At 46.8% G+C, this 19853-nt stretch overlaps 1 protein-coding gene across 5 annotated transcripts in view; it reads right to left on the bottom strand.

Annotated features, from left to right (window-relative positions):
• The window catches only part of ACSL1 (acyl-CoA synthetase long chain family member 1), a 68834-nt gene extending 51939 nt beyond the window's left edge, over positions 1–16895 (bottom strand). For 2 of the 5 annotated variants that reach the window (XM_074329839.1, XM_074329837.1), the window contains exon 1: positions 16757–16895. The gene's annotated coding sequence lies outside the window, so the exon portion shown is untranslated. Of the gene's footprint in view, positions 1–979; positions 1525–10648; positions 10740–16756 lie in introns of those variants that run through there. The other 3 variants (XM_074329842.1, XM_074329840.1, XM_019736129.2) reach the window with 3 other exon arrangements.
• Positions 16896–19853: the final 2958 nt, after the last annotated feature.

Raw genomic sequence — 19853 nt, 5'->3', positions numbered from 1 at the left:
TAAGGGATTGGATTACACAGACGGTATTTCTCGGTCCAAATACTCAAGGCTGTTGGCAGCTAGCTTCTCCTTCCCCTCAGCTACCCCTGCACACCTTCCTCTCCGCACCTATGAAAAGTAGGTTGGCTCAGATGGGTCTTTTGAATTTCCTATAAAGCTGGAGTCTAAAGCCACAGAATGATAGGGAATGTAACACAAGCCCAGTGCAAAGAACCAGAGAACAGGGGCCTTTCAATCCACCCGGGCAGAAACAGATGCACAGGGCAGGGTAATAGAAACAGGACTGATTACTGTCACAAAGCAGAAATTCTGGTTCCCATTTGCCCAAACTTTGGGAAGAACAGCTAGTGACACAATTCACATTGATTTGGTGTTTGGGAAAGGCTCTCATACCCAGTGTCTTATCTGAACATCACAATACAACGCGATGATGAGAAAACCAAAGCTGGAGACTTAAAAGACTTCCCCAGGGGTCTTCCAAGGCCAGGACCACAATGTGAGGAAATTCACGGGTTTTCCTCTACACGAACAAATCTTAACCTCTGCTGGGCTGTTGACCCTCTCCCCTAAAAACATCCACATACTTCTTTGCACATGAGGCTCACAAGTCCCCTTCGGTCCATCCCAGGTTAGGAACCGTGAAAGCAAGTGGCTTCCAACGGTCCCTCCAGCACTCACGCTCCCTGGCATTGTGAGAACTTGGCATCAGAAATCCATCTAAACTCTCCTTGTCTTATAAAACCACAAGCATTTATCCCACCACCCTGGCTTCTGAACATGTGGGTTCCAGGTCCGCTGTGCACAGAATTTCACTTTTTACCATTTTGTTTGCATCAGCAAAAAAGTGGTCCAGCACCACAGGTCATTCATAAAGGCATCATTCTCTAAGGACACGGGCGGGGACAGTCTCACACACACACACACACATACACACACACACACACACACAGCTCCCCTAATTCTGCAAAATTATACTTACATTCGCATTTTATTTTCTCCATGTCATTTACAAACCAAAAACCAGGTGCCCTGGATTTCTCTCCTTTTGAAGTTCCTCAAGGTTTCATCCAGCTGAATAATAGCGGTTTGATGGAATACTTCACTAGGAATGCAGCCCTCAATCAAACAAACCCACAGAAATAGCACCCTTGCCCCGGCAGTAGCAAATGAAAAAATCCTGACATCGTTCCTTAAAGCAGTAAGCCAGGCTGGCGAGACGCTGCCATTCCTTGCTCCACCTCCTCCCCTGGTACAATAGGCCATTTACAGAGGCTGAAAGCTCCCCCTTTGTCCTGCACTCGCTGGGCAGAGCTCAGCCTCCAGGACGAACAAGAGAGCGGCAGCCAGACCATGTGCTGTTCTTTCAATGTGCCACTCACTCCAAACCGTCGGATTCGTGCTCCTTAACCTTGGTTGGCAAATTCCCTAAAGCTAGATTTGCTTAAGCCATCCCCTCTTGAACCAAAAGAGCAGTCAGGCTCTCCCTGGAGCGAAGGGGGTACAGACGCTCAGATGCCACAGGCCACCAGTTGGAAAGGAAAGCCGAGGTCATTGGCCCAACCCCATCCCATACAGGAATCCCTAACCATCTCTTCATCCTGAGCCTAAGAAGGAGCAGGACCACTTGGGTACCCTGGGATCCCACGCACAAGGAGCAAGTGTTCCTCAGGGAATTAGGGATCCCCATCCACTGCCTCGGAGCTTCTCTTCCCAAGAATGGATAGCAAACCTTCAACCCACTTAATTTCCATTAAAGTGATTCTATGGATCAACCAATTCAATTTCCAAGAAGACGTTAAAAGGAGACATGAAGCAGAGATGCTCCATTTTTAGAAACCTGACTTATTGAACTGGTCAAGTGGAATAATTCTACACTAAACCACTTCCTGTCCATATTCCCCAAAGTTATCAGAGAAAGAATGGGACACAAAGTTTTTAAAGGCAAGTATACGGCCAGACTAATGTTTAACCAGTAAGATTAGGGCTCTGGTTCTCTGCCCTGAGCTTGTGCCAGTTTTCCCCGACCATTGTTATGTTCCCTGTAACCTCACACATTCATAATGACCACAGGCCACAACTACCGTATGTGCCTCCAAACTAAAGGGATTCCAAATATAAGGCGTCCAACTTAAACAGATAGACTCTTAGGGATGAGACGAAATGGTCTAATCTACTTAAAAAAGAAATTGTTTCTGTATTCATTAAACTACATATATATTTAAGTCACATGACAATATAAATTACTTAAGAAATGTTTGCCTTTATTCTATTTTTCTATTATTCACATTTCGTTAATATTTTATTCAAATTCTTTGAACATGCTTCTTTCAACAGAGTCTTAGGCAGCTCTAAAACTACTTTTGGAGGATTAACAGTTTTCTGAAGCGTACCATCACACTTTTCTCTTCTATTTAAATGGTCTAAGTTGAAACATTTTTTTGAAGTCATATATGTAGCTACCACTGAAAAAGGTTCTCCCAAGTCACAGGAACACAGCTGTATAATGTTAGGACAATTTTTTAAAAATGTGTCCTATGGGTCCATATTCATATAACTAAACCACATACTTTCTTTTTTAACTGACTTTCAAAGTTTTTTTACAATACTATCCAACACTTGCCTTTGTAAAGTCAAACCCCCGGAAATAATTACTCAGCTAGTGTGAAACTCCTTTGCCGTAGGAAAAGTCAGACTCAGTCAGTTAACCTTTACAGGACCCACGGCTAGGACTGGCAGAGGTGCTTTCGGGACAAGGTGCCCTGCTGTCGTTCCAAATACTGCGACCGTGAGCTCACCCCATAAAATGAAAGCCTCTAATATGAGGACTGAAAGAGGGTTTTGGGGAGACCCTCACCTTCTATTGGGTATCTACATTATTTAATATTCCTATGGGGCGCCAAGTGTGGAAAACTTACAGACCCCATGAATGAGGCTTGGAGGTAAAATACATAACACAAATACATACACAAAATAGTGACTAACAAGGTGGCAACAAGTGCAAAAGAAATTATGAACATGGCCGCACACTCAGGGAGAGCTGCATGTAGCAGGCACACACTGAACTGTCCCAAAGAATGAGGGGATGAGGTAAGACCATGAGTGCTGCTTCGGGCTACGGGGACAGAAACAGACGCCTAGAAGCAGCTCCCCACCTCAGCTCCAGGATTTTGGGCGAGTTAATCCAGAACAAATGACAGGCTTAAACTGGATAGGACAGGGGAAGGAAGACTTCAGGGAAATCAGTTTCAGACGGTGACTTCTTTACGAGCCACTGCTTGTTAGGACTTCCTATGTGTGAGGTGCTGTGCCGAGCGATCTTCCACACGATTAAACGTAACCCTCATAACAGTCCTCCCTGCGTGGAGCTGTCACTACCTTCTATTCAAAGACAGGGAAACTGTGCCGAGAAGTTCAAGGTCCAGCCCAGCTCCACACAGAACAGGACTGACGCCCGGGTCTGAAACCAAAGCCTAAGGACGTTGACGGGCAAGCGCTGTGACCCAGGCCCGTGGTGATTCCAAGCGACACAAAGGCGGGAGGCGATGCGGAGGGTGCCACAGGCATGATACAAAGTGCCTTTAAAACGCCAGGATGAATCCCAGTGTCCATCAACAGATAAAGGGTAGATACGATGTACACACAATGAAATACCATTCAGCCTTTAAGAAAGAAGGAAATTCTGACACACGCTACAACATGGATTAATCTTGAAAACGTTATGCTAAGTGAAAGAAGCCAGGCACAAAAGGACAAATATTGTATGATTCTGCTTATGTGACAGACCTAGAATAGGCGAATTCATAGACAGGGATACGGGCCATAAGGGGTGGGGTGGGGGATGGGGAGTTATTGTTTCACCGGTAGGGTTTCTGTTTGGGATGATGAAAAATTCTGGAACTACTGGTAGAGAGTGGAAATGGTTCTATAACATTGCAGTGTATAAAATGGCAAATTTTATGTTATGCATATTTTACAATAAACAAAATTTTTAAAAAATCACTTAAAAACACACACACACCAGGATCTGGTAACTAAATGCACATAAATGGAAAAGAAGAGAAGAAATTGGAGGACCAAACTTCTGAGCCTGGGAGAATGACAGTGGAACAGTGAAGAGAAGCGGGGAGAGTGAGAGAAGCGGGGAGGGGAAAGAAGTTGGTTTGTGAGCTCCCGGGCCGCTTTCCCAGGATCCTGAAAGCCCTCCACTGTGCTCCATCCTCTCCCCATGCTTCTCTGGGTAAGAAACCCCACCGCTCCCTGCCTCACCCTCACCAGGGCGATGGGGGCAGGTGTCAGCCACATGCTGCCTCGGCTCCTCCTGTGAGCACCTGCCCCCCGCCCCGCACACAGCCCCTCCTCACACACACCACAAAGTGTTCCCAGTGCCTCCGTGCTGCTCTGCATTCCCCTCCCTTCCATCTTCTTCACTGCAGCTCTCTTCCCTGGCCCGGCTTTAAGGTGCCCAGACTGTATCCAAGTAGGCCCGAGGCCAGTTTCTCTAATAAATTCTTCCATGTCCCCTGAGTCAGAAGCAGCGAGTCCTTCCTCTGAACTCCAGAATACTTTAGCCCCTGTGTGGCCCTCGGCACCTCCCATTTTATACTCACGGCGAGTGTATGGTTCTCTTGTGGACGCCTCTCTTTAGTCCTGGGCCAGGGCCCCTTCCCATCCATCTCCTCAGGCCCTTGGTGCTTAACACAGTGCCCTGCCCAGAACAGGGGCTTCATAAACAGTTACTGAGTCATGAATGACCCTCTGTGATTGTGACCAATCTCTACTGTAGGCTGTATGTATGTTACTGTATGATGTATTTATATTAGGTTGGTGCAAAAGTCATCACGGTTTTTGCAATTAACCTTTTAAATCACAATTACTTTCGCACAAACCTAATGGAACAGCCACTCTCCCAAGATAAAGGGGTATTCAAAGCATTTCCCAACTTCAGCATTCTCCTCTACGTCCCACGGAGCTGCTGTGGGTCAGTGTGCTGTGGGGAGGAAGAGGCATTTCCCAGGTGATGTGTAGGAAACAAAAAGAGGTTGCAAGCTACTGCTGTAATGGTACATAAAAATATTCTCTTCCCCTCTTCCCATGATGTTTTCTGTTTCTCTCAAACTGTTTCACTTATGTATAATGTCACCCAAAGTCATCTAAAAGACGAGGGTCCTCTCTTCTCCTTAGCAGACATTTAGACCTATGGCTGTGGATTCACTTAAAACAAATCAGGTTTTGGGGCTGGCCGGGTGGCTCAGGCAGTTAGAGCTCCATGCTCCTAACTCCGAAGGCTGCTGGTTTGATTCCCACATGGGCCAGTGTGCTCTCAACCACAAGGTTGCCAGTTCAACTCCTCGAGTCCCGCAAGGGATGGTGGGCTCTGCCCCCTGCAACTAAGGTTGAACATGGCACCTTGAGCTGAGCTGCCGCTGAGCTCCCGGATGACTCAGTTGGTTGGAATGCATCCTCTCAACCACAAGGTTGCCCGTTCAACTCCCGCAAGGGATGGTGGGCTGTGCCCCCTGCAACTAGCAACGGCAATTGGACCTGGAGCTGAGCTGTGCCCTCCACAACTAAGACTGAAAGAACAACAACTTGAAGCTGAACAGCACCCTCCACAACTGAGATTGAAAGGACAACAACTTGACTTGGAAAAAAAGGCCTGGAAGTACACAGTGTTCCCCAATAAAGTTCTGTTCTCCTTCCCCCCCCCGCCAAAAAAAAAAAAAAGAAACACACAGAAAAAAAAACACAAATCAGGTTTGCCCACAGGGAAGGGAACAGAGGAAACAAATACTTTTTTAAGTAGAGCAGCAAATGCCAGGACAATTCCTGACACCAGAGCCTGACACCAGGGCTGGCCACCAACTTCTATCTGTAAGTTTTCTATGTCAGAAAAGAGAATTCTCCAAACCAGAGAAACAGCCCAGGAGCTGGAGTACAAGTGAGGAGAACCCTCAGAAACATCGAGAGAGCTGGTGTGTGCTCATCTGAGATGTAAGGAATGCTACAAACAGGACCTGCCTGACTTTCTCCAGAGCAAAAACAACCCAACCATATAGTTCTCCTCCCTTCACTTTGCAATGTAGATACAACGACCTGTCATGTACAACCACTTGGGAAGGTGCTTATACTTCGGACGTGCCTAATGAATATATCCAGGTCATGTTAAAATCTCTGTGTGAGACAGCAAGGTTAAGTTTCACTGGTGTGGATTTAAGAGGAAAAATCACCATTCAAAACATTACCTAGGAGAAGCAAGATCCTTTCCCTTGGTCCTTAAACACTGATTTCATACTACTAAGCAATTTCTGTATATGTGTCATGATCAGGCAGGGACGTAGGCTGATAAGAACGAGACAGAGAGAAGCAGCCTTGGACAAAACAGACGGCCTCAGTCAGTTGGCTGCGCTTCAGCTGCTGGAGACGGGAAGACCTGTTTGTTAGGCTGACCCAACCCTTCGGCAAGAACTAAGACAGACGAGGTTTCTGTAGGTTAAGCTGCCCACTCATCACCTGGATCTAATAAAGTATGTTATTTCAGTTGACATTCGGCGCAGGAAGAGTCCTAATTACATCTGTAGGACTGCATGTTGAAGAACATGACATCATGGCCTGACGACGTTGGGCAACACAAGCAGAGCTTGTTATGGTAATGACTAGAGGAGGAAAGAAAATCCCTGCTGCCACTAAAACAATACAGAACAGACTGTGCACCTTCCAGGACAGGGTTGACCACCGTCAGTCTGGAAGTAAGAGGCTTCCCCGAGAGAAAGAACTTACTAGGAAAGGGGACAGGTGTCCCTTCACAAGAGCCAGAGCTGGACCCAGCTACACAGGACTCTTCTCCCCTGAGGATGGGAATAGGTCCATTTGTTTGACAAACTGCACATAGAGAAGGTACCTAAGTCCTAGGGTGCCCTCAGATGCTTTGTCCAAAGCTAGTAACGTCCAATAGTAAATACAGGAGACAGAGCAGAAGGGTGGAAAGAATACTAGATTCAAATGCAGAAAGCTCATGTTCTACGTACTGGCTATGACCCCGATAAATCTTGAGCCAGCTTCTCCGCTGCTGCCTGTGTGGGCCTCGGGGGGATGCAGAAAGGAGTAGGAACTGAGGAAAGCTATGTCCTCCTCCTTCCCCAACACCATGGAGCATCTCCATGGTGATGCTAGAGAAGGCAAAAGATGGCCACGCAATCCTGGCATCCAGGACTAAATAGCAGGATCCCACCTTCGCCTAGAACCTCCAGGTGACAGCAGGACATATAAAGAAAACAATGTTAAAAACGACCAATTCTACGTGATGGGCACATAGCATTTGTTTGATGATTTTATTACTCTTTGTACTTTGCTGTATTTCTTTTTTAATTTCTGAAAATAGAGATGATATAACTAGGTCAGCCCATTTCCTGTGGTATGTACATATTTCCCAACCCAAAAAGGGCTTAGGGTGGCACCCTGTTCTAGCAGAACGACAGATGAGGACTCAGGCCCTCCCAGAAAGTACGTATCTAAGCTCTCACTGTCTGCCCTATGTTGGGTCCTGGCACAGCCACTGACCAGCTCTGTGGGCCCCACTGCACTTAAGGGCCCCACTGCAAAGAAACAGAAATACTCTGAAAATGGCAGGAGGCAAAAAAAAACCTCTCCCTAGTCTCTTGTAAGCAGAAAGCCATCAGCATGAGGACACAGCACTTGCTTCAATGACTTTAGGGTATCAATAAGGACAAAGACCCCTGCAAGGGCTAACTGTACAGACAAAACGTGCGGCTGTGAGGAGGTAAACAGAGGACCTGGAGCTCCGGGCACGGAGGACTGAGAAAGCTCTGCATGGGCTGCAGTGCAGAGGGAGGCTCCCCAGAGAGCCGGGGGACGGAGGCCTCGTGGGAACAGGCAGGGGCAGGTGGGGGTTCAGGGAGCAAGAAGGAAGCCTCAGGGCAGGCAGGTTAGGAACAACAGAGTCCTAAGCCAGAGGCCATGGACACCCTGCCTGTCTCCCAGGAGAGCAGCCTGCCAAACAGGCTGAGAAGCGGCTGGCGGCGGGAGGCTAGCCCCACACACGGCCATGTGTAGTTTAGGGAGCGCCGGGGCGCTGCCAGGGGAGGCCTGCTGTGAGAAACGGACAGAGACCCAGTCCTTAGACTCTCAGAGGTCGCGAAGATCAAATATCAGTGACCTGGGTAAGAAGGCTGAAGGGACGCAAGGTTGGGTAGAGTTACTTACACCTCTTAAAATAGATCAAGGTTTCAGAGGGCCTGATAAACTGGAGAAATGGCTTTGCAGAACAGGGTAAGTAGGAGACAGACCTGTACCCAGAGAGAGGACGCCAGCTACACACAAGTGTGTGAGAAAGCCGCGTTAGTGTTTACAGGTTTCAGCAGGGAACGGCTGTGACCCTCAAGAGCAGAGACGGATGGAACCTACAAAGTATTCTTCGTTTCTCAGGACCTAACAGAACCTTTAAACAGCAGGGACCCTGTTCTGACCTCTACGTTTCATCAGCTCCACCCAGGTCCTCGGTGGTGTTGGAGGAAGCAACACGAGAAATAGAGGAAAGGTTAACCAGGATTTAGCTCATTGTATAAGGAGGGAGAAGGGAGGTGTGGGTGACAACCACGGGACAGGAGCTAGAATTACACCGAGAGAGTTCAGGTAACTATAAGGCGAGGTGACTCACCCTGGGGAATCTAAAAACAAAACAAATCTAACAAGTTGCAGAGAATTATAGACTAATGAGCCGATGTTTGAAAACATGGAAAGAAAAAGAGATTGTCTGGTCTGGCTGTTACCCGCTTGGGTGACACCAGTTTTGGATCTCTATTTTTCTTGACGTTTTGTTAAAATTTTTATTATGAAAATTTTCAAATCTATTCAAAAGTAGAGCAGTATCGTAAGCCGCCATGTACCCATATCCCCAGCTTCAGCGTCAATAATGATCAACATTTTGCTAATATTGTTTCATTTTATATCCATTTTTTAAAAAATGATTTAAAGCAAATCCTAAATATCCTGTCATTCAGGTGACGTGTCTGGCCCATTCTACTCTGTGATCCAACAGCTCTGAGAATTCATGTGCGGGGGAGTAAAACTGTCAGCTACTTATTCTGCATCCTGCCACCTGACAGCAGGTTTAACTTGACAAAGAAAGGCAAGTTAAATATTGATTTAAAGTGACCACCCAGCATGATATTTAATTGTCATGCAAAACAAAGATCTATATATTTAAATTGTAAATATTTGAGTACTCACTCTATGTCAAGTATGGTTCTAGCTTCAGGGGAAAAAACAGTGAATAACACAGAAAATAAATAAATAAATAAATCAAATCCTTGTCCTAAAGAAATTTCTATATTGTCAAGTTTTGGGTCCAAAAGCAAAACACACTGTGGATTTAACCAGACTCTCCTGAAGTCAGAGACCAATGTGACGTGAAATCACAGCCTAGTTTCACAAAACAGTTTCTATCCCCTTAACTGAAATTGAGTTCTCTCCTTTTTAAAATGGCATTCAAAGGTTTCTTGTCACACTGCTGGTAGAGAAGGAGGTAAATTTCAGATTCTCTAAACTTTTGACAATACATGAAAAATAATAAATAAAGGCATCCTTAATATGTAAGTGCATTCATATATAAACTATGTACATATTGTGTTATCTGGACATTATACAACACACAAATGTGTATTTTTAAAAAAATAAAAAAAAGCTAAAAAATTAGTTCTAGATATATCTAGAGAAGTTCCAATATATCCACCCTGTACCCTAATGGAAGGTCTACCCCCACCTACCGTGGGACACGCATACCCCACTCTGGAGACCACCCCTCAGTCTCCTGAGCAGGACCTGCAACTTCTCTGGTCACCTGCCCAGCTAGACTCCAGCAATTCCCAACTGTGGGCAGCGATAAGTCACAATGCTAAATGGGAGACCCTGAAAAGCTTGCCACACCTAGGAGGCAAAGTAGCAGTGCCTCCAAAGCCTGCAGACACTTTCCATATGGGAGGGAGACACAGACATTCAATGTCGCCCTGTGATGAAGAGAAGTGTGCTGGAGAGGGCAGGACACGGCGGGGACTGTTACCTGGCCGAGTATGAGAAGCCAGGCAGATGCGCCGGCTGTTCTGAAAGGAGAATCAAGGCCCTGGGACCACAGCAGTCTAAGGGGGTGGCCTCATCTCAGGAGGTCTGTCCTGGGGACCCACAGCTCCAGGCCCTGCCTCAAGGGCGTAGGATCTTCAGTGTGCCTGAATTCTAGGGAGGTCTGGGCTCCCCTGGCCTTTATCTCTGACTTATATCAGGAGAGAAAAACACAGACGGGCAATGTCTTCAGTCCAGCCTGTTTCTGGGCTGCTCAGCTACACCCCTCTGGATCTTGGTTCCATCCTCTGTGAGGTGGTTGATTGGTCCCTGCCAGTTCACCTGGGTCACCTCAGAAGCTCGCCTGAGGCACAATGGGGGTAATTGTCCTACAGAATGAACCAACAGCTGTTTGACCATTTCACAGAAACCAGGTACAACTTTAAGTAGGAATAAGGTAAATGACGGCTATCGTACAGTTATGTGAGGTTATCAAGAACTCAACACTGATCTCCTTCCCTCCCACATCCTGCAAAGCCCACAGCACCTGCGGCTCAAATATAATTGACACAGATACCTCAGACGTATTCCAAACACAAAGAGGGGCCCGATGAAAGCAAGGGCAGCTGTGGTGAGGAGATTTCAGCTTTGCACAGCACCATAATATACAGACCTGGAACATTTAAAAGTATATGTTTGTCAGTGATGCTTCTATGGGACCCACCGTGTGAATGTCTCCTAGTCTCAGTCAAGCATCAGATAAACATTCAGTGCTCACTAGCATTAGCGCCCTACGTCAAATGCTGCTGCCAACACAGAAGTGACCGTGCCTAGGACTAGCCCAGAGCTGAGAGTGCGGCTGGGGTATTTCAGTGGGGAAGCAAGATAGGCACGCGGAAAAGGCAGATGAAGGGCAGAGGGAGGAGTGCTATTCAAAATACTGAATAACCCGTACAGCCAGGCATCAACCAATGGGAAAAGAAGCAGGCAAACGCCCCACACAGGGTTCAGGAGGTACCCCCCAACATTAACCCTTCGGATTCTGAAGTAGGGCTGAGGCCTATTTTCTAACCGGTATGGGAGTACTGTACCATTTCAGCCCTCAGTGTGGCTGCGTGTGCATCCCAGCTGAATGTCAGCCTCGAGCTCCAGTGATGATTTGGAATCTGAGGAGGTGAGTAGCTCCAGGAAAGTGCTCCGAGGAGCTGGGCCATGAGAAACGAAGACAGGATGACGAACGGCATTGCAGAAGGGTCACGGCAGGCACACAGGGCCCAGGGGGTAGGGGGGTGGGGGCCTTTCTAGGACACAGGGAGGCTGGGGGGCAGGAGGGAAAGCTCACGTAGTATTGGGGTGCAGAGACCTTGGTTGAACCCCGCACCACCAGAGTCTGTGTTCCCAATGCCCCAGAATGTGGTGGTTTGGGAGGCATGCGAAATAGCAGGTTGGGAGCAGACTCCAGAAGCCCCAACAGCCAAGCTAAATAAAGACTTGGGGCCTTACGGGGGGAGCCCTGGACAGCTTCTGAGCAGAGGAGGGATTCAATCGGAGCTCTGTGTTTGGAAAAGTCATCATCCTCTTCCGCTTTTTTTAATTAAGGGCCTTTGCCGTCTAAGCTAGAGGCACAGACTCTGGATTAGGGTGGTGATACTAAGAAATGAGTGTGTTGGGCAATTTGGTACAGACAGTACACTAGAATAAGCAGAACCTGCTGACTGACTAGTTTAGGGTACAAATCAATAGTAACACCGAGGTCAAGCCATTCCTCAAACAGGCACAGGGCTCAGGAACAAATGCCACTGTGTGTCCTGGCCAGAGGGGAACACAGGTTGTATAACCTGCAGCTAAGGTACCCTGTCTCATACCACAGATACTGCACCAGTCAAGTGAGTGAGTTACGTGCTTTCAATGTTTGGGGAGCCTGGGGCTGAAGTGCGTCAGAGGCTGAGAAAGCAACTGTGTCTGCCCCCTTCAACCACGGCAGCCCTGCTGTTATTTATTTTATATATCGGGGTTCTGCCTAAAATTGTACTGGGAAAAAGAGGCCATATAACCACTAGGCAACAACACTGTGCCTCCAACCTCTGGAAACTCACAATTCTATTCTCTTGTCTATTAAGAGTTTTCAGCATGATCTACGAGTAGGACATGTCGAGAAGGTCTGTTTCTGGTAAAAAATACCCCAAGACAGGCAGCAGGAAGCAAACCTATGTGCCCTGGTGAGGCCAGTCTTCTATTTAAGCGAGTGATGCTCGGCATCCCTGCTAAGCCTGGGTCCCTGTCCCCATCCCACTCTCTTCTTTCTGAACATGAGGCATTCATCATGTGTCTCGACTGTTCTCCAGTCTTACAAGACCAACTTCCAGGGCAGACAAAGCCTTTTACTCTTTAATTCTCTAGAAGGTCATAGCTGTGCAGCGGGGTCATCACATCACTCACTGAACCAAGCTGCATCAAAATTTGTTGTCGTTTTCAGCACTCTGGTGGTCCGAGACAGAATGTAAATCAGACAGGGAAAACTCAAGGGGCAACCACATCGAAGAAAAACCGGCTCTGTCCGCAGCCTTGCCACCGCTGGAAAACCTGACAGAGCCAAGAAATTACCAGCTCTGGCCCTGAAGCCAGGCTGCCGAGGTTCAAATCCTGGTTTGGGCGACAGTCTCTGCGTCTGTTCTTTTCTCTTTTATAAACTATGGGTTATAACAGGGACTACCTTACAGGGTTGCTTAGAAGATGCCCTGAGTGAACATATCTGAAGCACTGAGAACAGTGCCTTGCCCTGTTAGCTGTCATCACCTCTTATGTCCTCAGCCTGCCATGCTCAGCCTGTGGCCACCACGTCAGCTGACACCGCCGGCTTCACAGTTGACAGCTGAGCCTTGAGAGAGAAACTAGTTCCTATAGCAACTTCCAATTTCTGGTTAATAAAAGAACGAACGGCATTCAGGGCATTTTGGCCTTATGTATTAGAAACACGTCTCCCTCAATAAACCTGAGGGGAAAGTGCCAACTTCCAGAGCAGCCAAATTGTGCAAATGGACAGATAACACATTTACCAGAAATCCCTCCCTGAATAAGGAAATGGTGTAAAAGGCAATCCACATTTCCTCTTCTGATGGCTTAACTTGTTTCCACTTATCTTTCCAAACCATGAAATCCTTATTTTAACAGCTTTTGACAGGAACACATGAGACCAAAAAGTCTACTAAATTAATATTCATTAATAAAAATAATTTTCAAATCATTGTCAATTTCAACAGCTTTAAAGCAGATTATGCCCTAATTTCTAAAAAAAAATATTAACAACATGGAAAAAATATTCACGATATAATTTAGGTAATTAAAGTTAAATTATCAAAAATTTTATCTTCAATTAAAATATATGCTTAAATTAAAAAAGTTTAGAGAAACAAAAAGGAAATATATAAAATGTAAATAGTATTAATCTCTTGAAGACCTTTATTTGTATAGTTCCCAAATTTTCTGTAAGCATAGATACCTATCATTAGGTTGGTGCAAAAGCAATTGTGGTTTAAAAGGTTAAAAATAATTGCAAAAACCGCAATTACTTTTGCAACAATCTAATATATCAAAAGTATATCACATGAAATTATAAATTCTATAGAGCTTTTCTGAGGCAAATGGTTTTGATTTAGATAGTAGGGAGGATTGGCAACTAATTCATGAAGAGAACTGGCCGAGGTACCTACAGGTGCACTGAGCCACCAATTTTTAAATCTTAGATTTCAGAGAGACAACATTTGCCTCCAGTGTTCTTCTGAGGCAGGAGCACAGGGGAGCGGAGTCCTCACCTCCGCCTAAGGTTTTGTCCCCAGAATGTGCCATCCGTCCAAGCCAGCCACGTTTCAAGGAGGGTTCTAGGATACGTCATCCTCCCTTCTTGACTTTACAAAGGTTACGATTAACTGAATACTCTGCTGTCTCCAACACACTCAAGAACTTCTAAATGTCAGGATGTAAAAACTCAGAAAAATGACCTTACTTCCGACGATGTGTTAGTCTTCTCTTGTCACTGTGGTATGGGCAATTGTTTCAAATTATGTGTCACCTTGGGCTTACACAAACTGGAATTTCTTATGCGTTGGCATTCAGCATTTTAAGTAAGGAGCTGCAGATACACTGACACCTTCAGAGTTGCAGCCACAAACATTGGTAAAATTGCCTCTACTTTCTAGTTCATAAAATCTAGCTACAACTTCAGGGCTTGTATTTCTTTAAAAGTGCTCAGAAGCCCCTTTAAGTCCCAGAATGTTGAAACTCACACTCAACTACGGGCAGCTACAGGTCAGTTCTGTTCACTGAAATGTAGTCTCCAGGCATGAGTGTCAAAGTGACTCTTATGTGTTTGTCTGACCAGCAGCTGGACTACAACATTCAATAGAAACTCTGGCACCTGACTGACCACGGCCTGAAAATAAGGCTTGAAGTGGCCTTAGGATACCAACAGTTGAGCTGCCATAAAGGAAGTTCTTTTGTATTTTGTAACACAGGAGTCTAACCCGTGGCATCATCCAAACAAGATTGTTCATAAAACACTATTAATGGACTCTTAACAGAATTTGGTTACAAGAGACAGTACATGCAAAAGAATAATGGGCATGTTTTAAGTGGCAAACTTGCATAATAAATTTAACAACTGACCTTAAAAATGATCTATTTCTCTAAGGCTATTAGCAACATCTAGAAATTACTACCATTCCTACAGTCTTGCTGTTCCAGGAAAGTAAAACTTGAAGGGTGAGAGGAGAAATCCCCAGCTGTAAGGACAAGACCACCTGATCTTTTCCCAGCCTCTCCCCAAACACACAACCATTTTCCACAAGACAACTACATCAAAACGAAAACTGTGGCAAGACCGGGGCCTTAAGCATAACACGGTGGCAGGCTGGGAGACTTTCAGTTATTCCAAACTTCATCCTAAAGCAGACATAGTTATGAAAACTCTACCTGTATTATATAAATAGATACCTGTTCCTACCTGCATTTGTCACAACTATCTATCTCTTAAATGCTCCAAATTAAAAACTCCAGAGGTTTCTCTGTAGGCTGCCAGTAATAATAATAAATAATAATAAAAATACTGTCAAAATATGCATAAGAGAGACAGGAAGGAAATATATCAAAATACTTATAATTGTGGGGGGAGGGTAATTTTTTTATTTTAAAGTCTTCTCTATTTACAGGAAATGCAGGAAACAGAGTTCTATAATATATGGTCTACAATATGTCTGTATTATTTTAAGAGAGGGAGGGAGGTGTGAGGTGTGCTGCTTTTAAAGATTTTCTTTTTCTAGTCTAGAATTTTAGCCCCTGAAAGACTTTAGGCTAATGCAGTCTTTTCACAAATGAGGAGTCACATTTCAGGCTGGGAAGGGATTCTCCCAATTGAGTCAGGACAAGAAAGACCCACCATGATGGGAAGCAAAGGTTCCTTTTAAAGTTCCACCTTCTCAAACCCACCCATCGCAGACAGGCTGTCAACTCAAACCTGAAGTTTTAAGTCAATCTAACCTTCCACCTCCACCTGCAAATGCAGAATCAACCAGAAGTTTTTGACTGACTTTTTGTTTGTTTGTGTCAAGCAATAGTTGTTTACATTGGGATAATCACTGGCGAAATCTGGGTCAGAAACTGTGAGATTTAACCAGTTTCTCTTATACTAAGCAAAAGTCAATAAATAAAAGGAAAGGTATTGACAGTGGGGGCACTTTGGATACTCATGCACCCACAAAAAAGCTTAAAAGTCTTAACTTTAAAAGGACAAAGGGCACTTTTATAATGGTCTTAATTAAGCGCCATAACCTGGAAAGTGGCTGGGGGGGCTTGCGATTATAACGTACACACTGATTATCCTGAGCATCTGTCTCTAGGTTCTAGTCCACGTGTTCGCTCAAGTCATCCACCACCACTCTCCGTCTAGGCTGTCAGGTGATAGGTATCATCTTTGCTTGTTAATTTCCACACACACACACACACACACACACACAAAAGCCAGACTCCTTAAATCAATGACCATCCACGGCTCTGTGCAGCGGCTATGGGCATTCTTCTGGAGACACCGCCAGGATTTCTACATATGGCAACCGGTTTGATGCTGCATTTGACCCTCCTGCAAGCGCTCCACGCAGGGGCCACTATCAAACCGAGGCAGGACGCCAGTCCAGCTCCGATGCGTCCAAGCGCGGTCCGAGCGCACCTCAAAATCCCAGCCACGGGGGCAGAAGGGATGCCCGTGGCCGAGACAACCGTCACTGGCCTCGCGGGATCATCCCCTCACATCTGAAGCTCTGGATCCTCCCCACCGGGACGGTCCCCGCCGCTGCACAAACAAGGGGCCGGACCCGCGGCGCGCGTCACCCGGTGCTCGCCGGGCACCAGCCCCGCGCCCGCGCCGCCCGCGGGAAGCGGCAGGCGGGCACCCCCGGCTCAGGCATAGGAAGCGGCGGCGGCTCCGGCGGCCGGGAGGCCTCCACTGCGGCGGGAAGGGCAGCCGCAGAGCAGAGGCCTGAAAAGCGGAACCTCCCCGCGAGTCGAGGGGAGGCTCACGCGCCTCCGCTGCGGCCGCCGCCTCCTGGGGCTCCGGCCGGCGGGGCACCGCGTCTCCGCCGAGACCACCGGCGCCGCAGGGGGAACGCACGCGGCTCCGTGTGGCAGGAGCACTCACCTCCTGGGCTAGCCGGGCCGCTCCGCCGCCGGCTGTCACCGCAGACCACTGCCTGCCCCGCGCCTGCTCCGGATGCTATTTAAAGGCACCGCCGTCACCTCTGCGCGTTGGCTGCGCCCCAACCTCTGTTAACGCGGAGCCGAGGGGATGCCAGTGCGCGAGCTGCGCCCGCCCCGCCCAGGGCCCCGCCCCCAAACACGCCCCGCCGCAGGCCACACCCCGCCGCAGGCCCCGCCCCAGCCGCGTGCCCGCCTTTCCAGCTGGGCGCGCGCGTGCCAGACTGACGTCCTGCGGACCGCCAGCGGGTGGTTTCAGGGAGGCGGTGAGCGAACGCAGCTCGAGTCTCCAGAAAAATCTCTGAGCAGAAGAGAAAGGATAAACTGTACTGCCTCAAACCAGGAGCCCAGCCAACCCTGGGGTCTGCGGGGCCGCGAGATGCCCTTTCGCATCTTCCCCCCTCACAGGCGTGCCCTACTGAGTTCTTGGCGGGCAGAGGGTTCTGCAGGGAGGGACCCTGGGGGCCGAACGGCTCTCCTTTCCTATTTTATTTGGCACCGACGTGCGCGACCCCTTTTAACCTAATTTCACCACTGTCCCCACATGGGGTTTCGCTACAGCTCAAGACTGGAAAGACTGGTCTGGACTTCTGCAATGCCCTGGACATGAAGCAACCCTGGACAGATCAGTCCGCGTATAGTGAGAGCAGGAGGCAGGCTGGACATTTCTCAAGGGCAGTATTCACCGGCCACGTTCTTGGGGCCCCTTCATCCTGCTCAGCCCTGGCTGTATGGTTCTCAGGAGTTCTGCGTCCATGTGATGCCCATTTGGGGGCTTTCAGAGGCCAATGCAATGTTTCTTCAGGCTTGTATCCCAAATGTTATTTTTCCTCTTGGCACCTGAGGCTCGCCAGTTTCCTTCACCTCTAATAATGGCCGTCTCAGTTACAGTGGTTCTTGTGCCCAGCTTTGAGTGGAGGGCTGTTATTCAGTACTGCTTTGAATTTGAGGCATGATAAGAATTATTGTTATAATAAACACCTCTGATGACAGATACGATTTATTGAAACCCGTCACACACATTATCTTATTGACTCTTCCTCATAACCCTATGAGGTGGGTGCTGTCAGGAGTTCCCTTCTACAGATGAGGAAACTGAGGCACAGACAGGTTGAATGCTAGTGAGGGCAAAACTACATTTGGAACTCAGGCAACCTGCCTCCAGCGCATGCACAGGATAGCCATGAAAATATATTTGCAAAGTGGGCCTTCTGTATCTGCGGTCCAGCTGATTCAACCAGCTGTGGATTGAAAATATTCACAAAAGAAACGTTATGTTGTTGCTGATGTGTACTGTGTAATTAGGCCCAAGCTGTGTGCATCTGTACTGAACATGTGCAGACTTTTTTTCTTGTCATTATTCCCTAAATAATACAGCATCACTATTTACATAGCATTTACATTGTACCGTGTTTCCCTGAAAATAAGATCTAGCCGGACAATCAGCTCTAATGCATCTTTTGGAGCAAAAATTAATATAAGACCCAGTCTTATTTTACTTAAGACCAGGTATAATATAATATAATATAATATAATATAATATAATATATATAATATAATACCAGGTCTTATATTGATTTTTGCTCCAAAAGACGCATTAGAGCTGATTGTCTGGCTAGGTCTTATTTTTGGGGAAACATAGTATTAGGTATTATCAGTAATCTAGAGATGATTCAAAGTACATGAAAGGATATGCATTGGTTATATGCAAATACTATGCTGTTTTATGGAAGGGACTTTGCAGATTTTGGTATCCTTGGGGGTACTGAAACCAATCCCCCACAGATACTGAGGCCTCAAGCATACTCAAGTTGACTCCACCAAATAATCTCCTAAGGATTTTCCCTGGGCTTTTCTCACTTTTCCAGAATGTCTGAACATGGCAGCAATAATTGTTCCCTCCATCATGTGCCAACACCACAGTACAGTGATGGTGAGGGCAGCCCTCACTCCAATGGCCTCTGTTAACGCTCACTTCTCCTAGATCCCCTTCTAGATCTAGACTCTCAATTTAAAGAATAAATGGACTCTACTTTCATTTTTATTGGTTTCCACTTGGCTAATCCTTGGTTTCTCTGCCCAGGTCTCTTTCTCCCCACCCATGATTTCATCATTTTAGCCTCTCCTTTTTCCTCTGACTTCTCCAACCAGTCCTTCAGCCCTGGTGCCTCCTCAGGTACTTCCCAAGTTCTGTGGTTCAGTAGCTCGCTAGGGTTGCCATAACAAAGTACCACAAACTGGGTAGCTTAAACAACAGAAATTTATTGTCTCACAGTTCCAGAGGCTTGGAAGTTCAAAATCAAGGTATGAGCAGACCTGGTTCCTTCTGAAGGCTGTGTGGGAAGAATCTGTTCCAAACCTCTTTCTTTGGCTTGGAGATGGCCATCTTCTCCCTGTGTCTCCTCACACGGTTTTCCCTCTATACATGTTTGTCCAAATTTCTCCTTCTAAGGACACAGTCTTATTGGATTAAGATTCACCCCGATGACCTTATTTTAACTTAATTACCTCTGTAAAGACTATCTCTAAATAACATCACGTTCTGAGCGACTGGGGGTTATGACTTCAACATAAATGCTTGGAGGGGGAGGGGGACACAATTCAACCCATAAGATATGACAGTTGTCACTGGCCGTCTCCCACTCCAAGGCGCTTTTCTCCTAATCGCAGGCCTCTCCCTGGGTTCTAGCCACGAATGCAGATGATTTCCAGCTCTAGAGTGGGAAAGGCGCAGAAGCAGGGGTTACGTCTGGATTCCTATCCACTCTGGCAGGAGCTGCTGTGAGACACTGGGAAGCAACTTCATTGCTCAGACTATTTCCATCTGGAAATAAGGGGGCTAGACTAAATGATTTCTCAGTCCCTTTCAGTGCTAACACTTAAACACACACACACACACACACACACCTTTTCTCCCTAATCATTTCACAAAGTCTCACAATTTATAGGGTTGTCTTGTGACCACCAGGCAGACAGTGTGATGGGGAGCAGTGTGTGTAGTGGTTAAGAACAAAGGTTTGGGAGCTGGGCAAATCTGCATT

The sequence above is a fragment of the Rhinolophus sinicus genome, linkage group LG04 (genome assembly GCF_036562045.2).
Source record: "Rhinolophus sinicus isolate RSC01 linkage group LG04, ASM3656204v1, whole genome shotgun sequence".
Lineage (NCBI taxonomy): Eukaryota > Metazoa > Chordata > Mammalia > Chiroptera > Rhinolophidae > Rhinolophus > Rhinolophus sinicus.
Note: the sequence above shows the minus strand (reverse complement) of the source record. Positions and strands in the feature narration are given on the sequence as shown.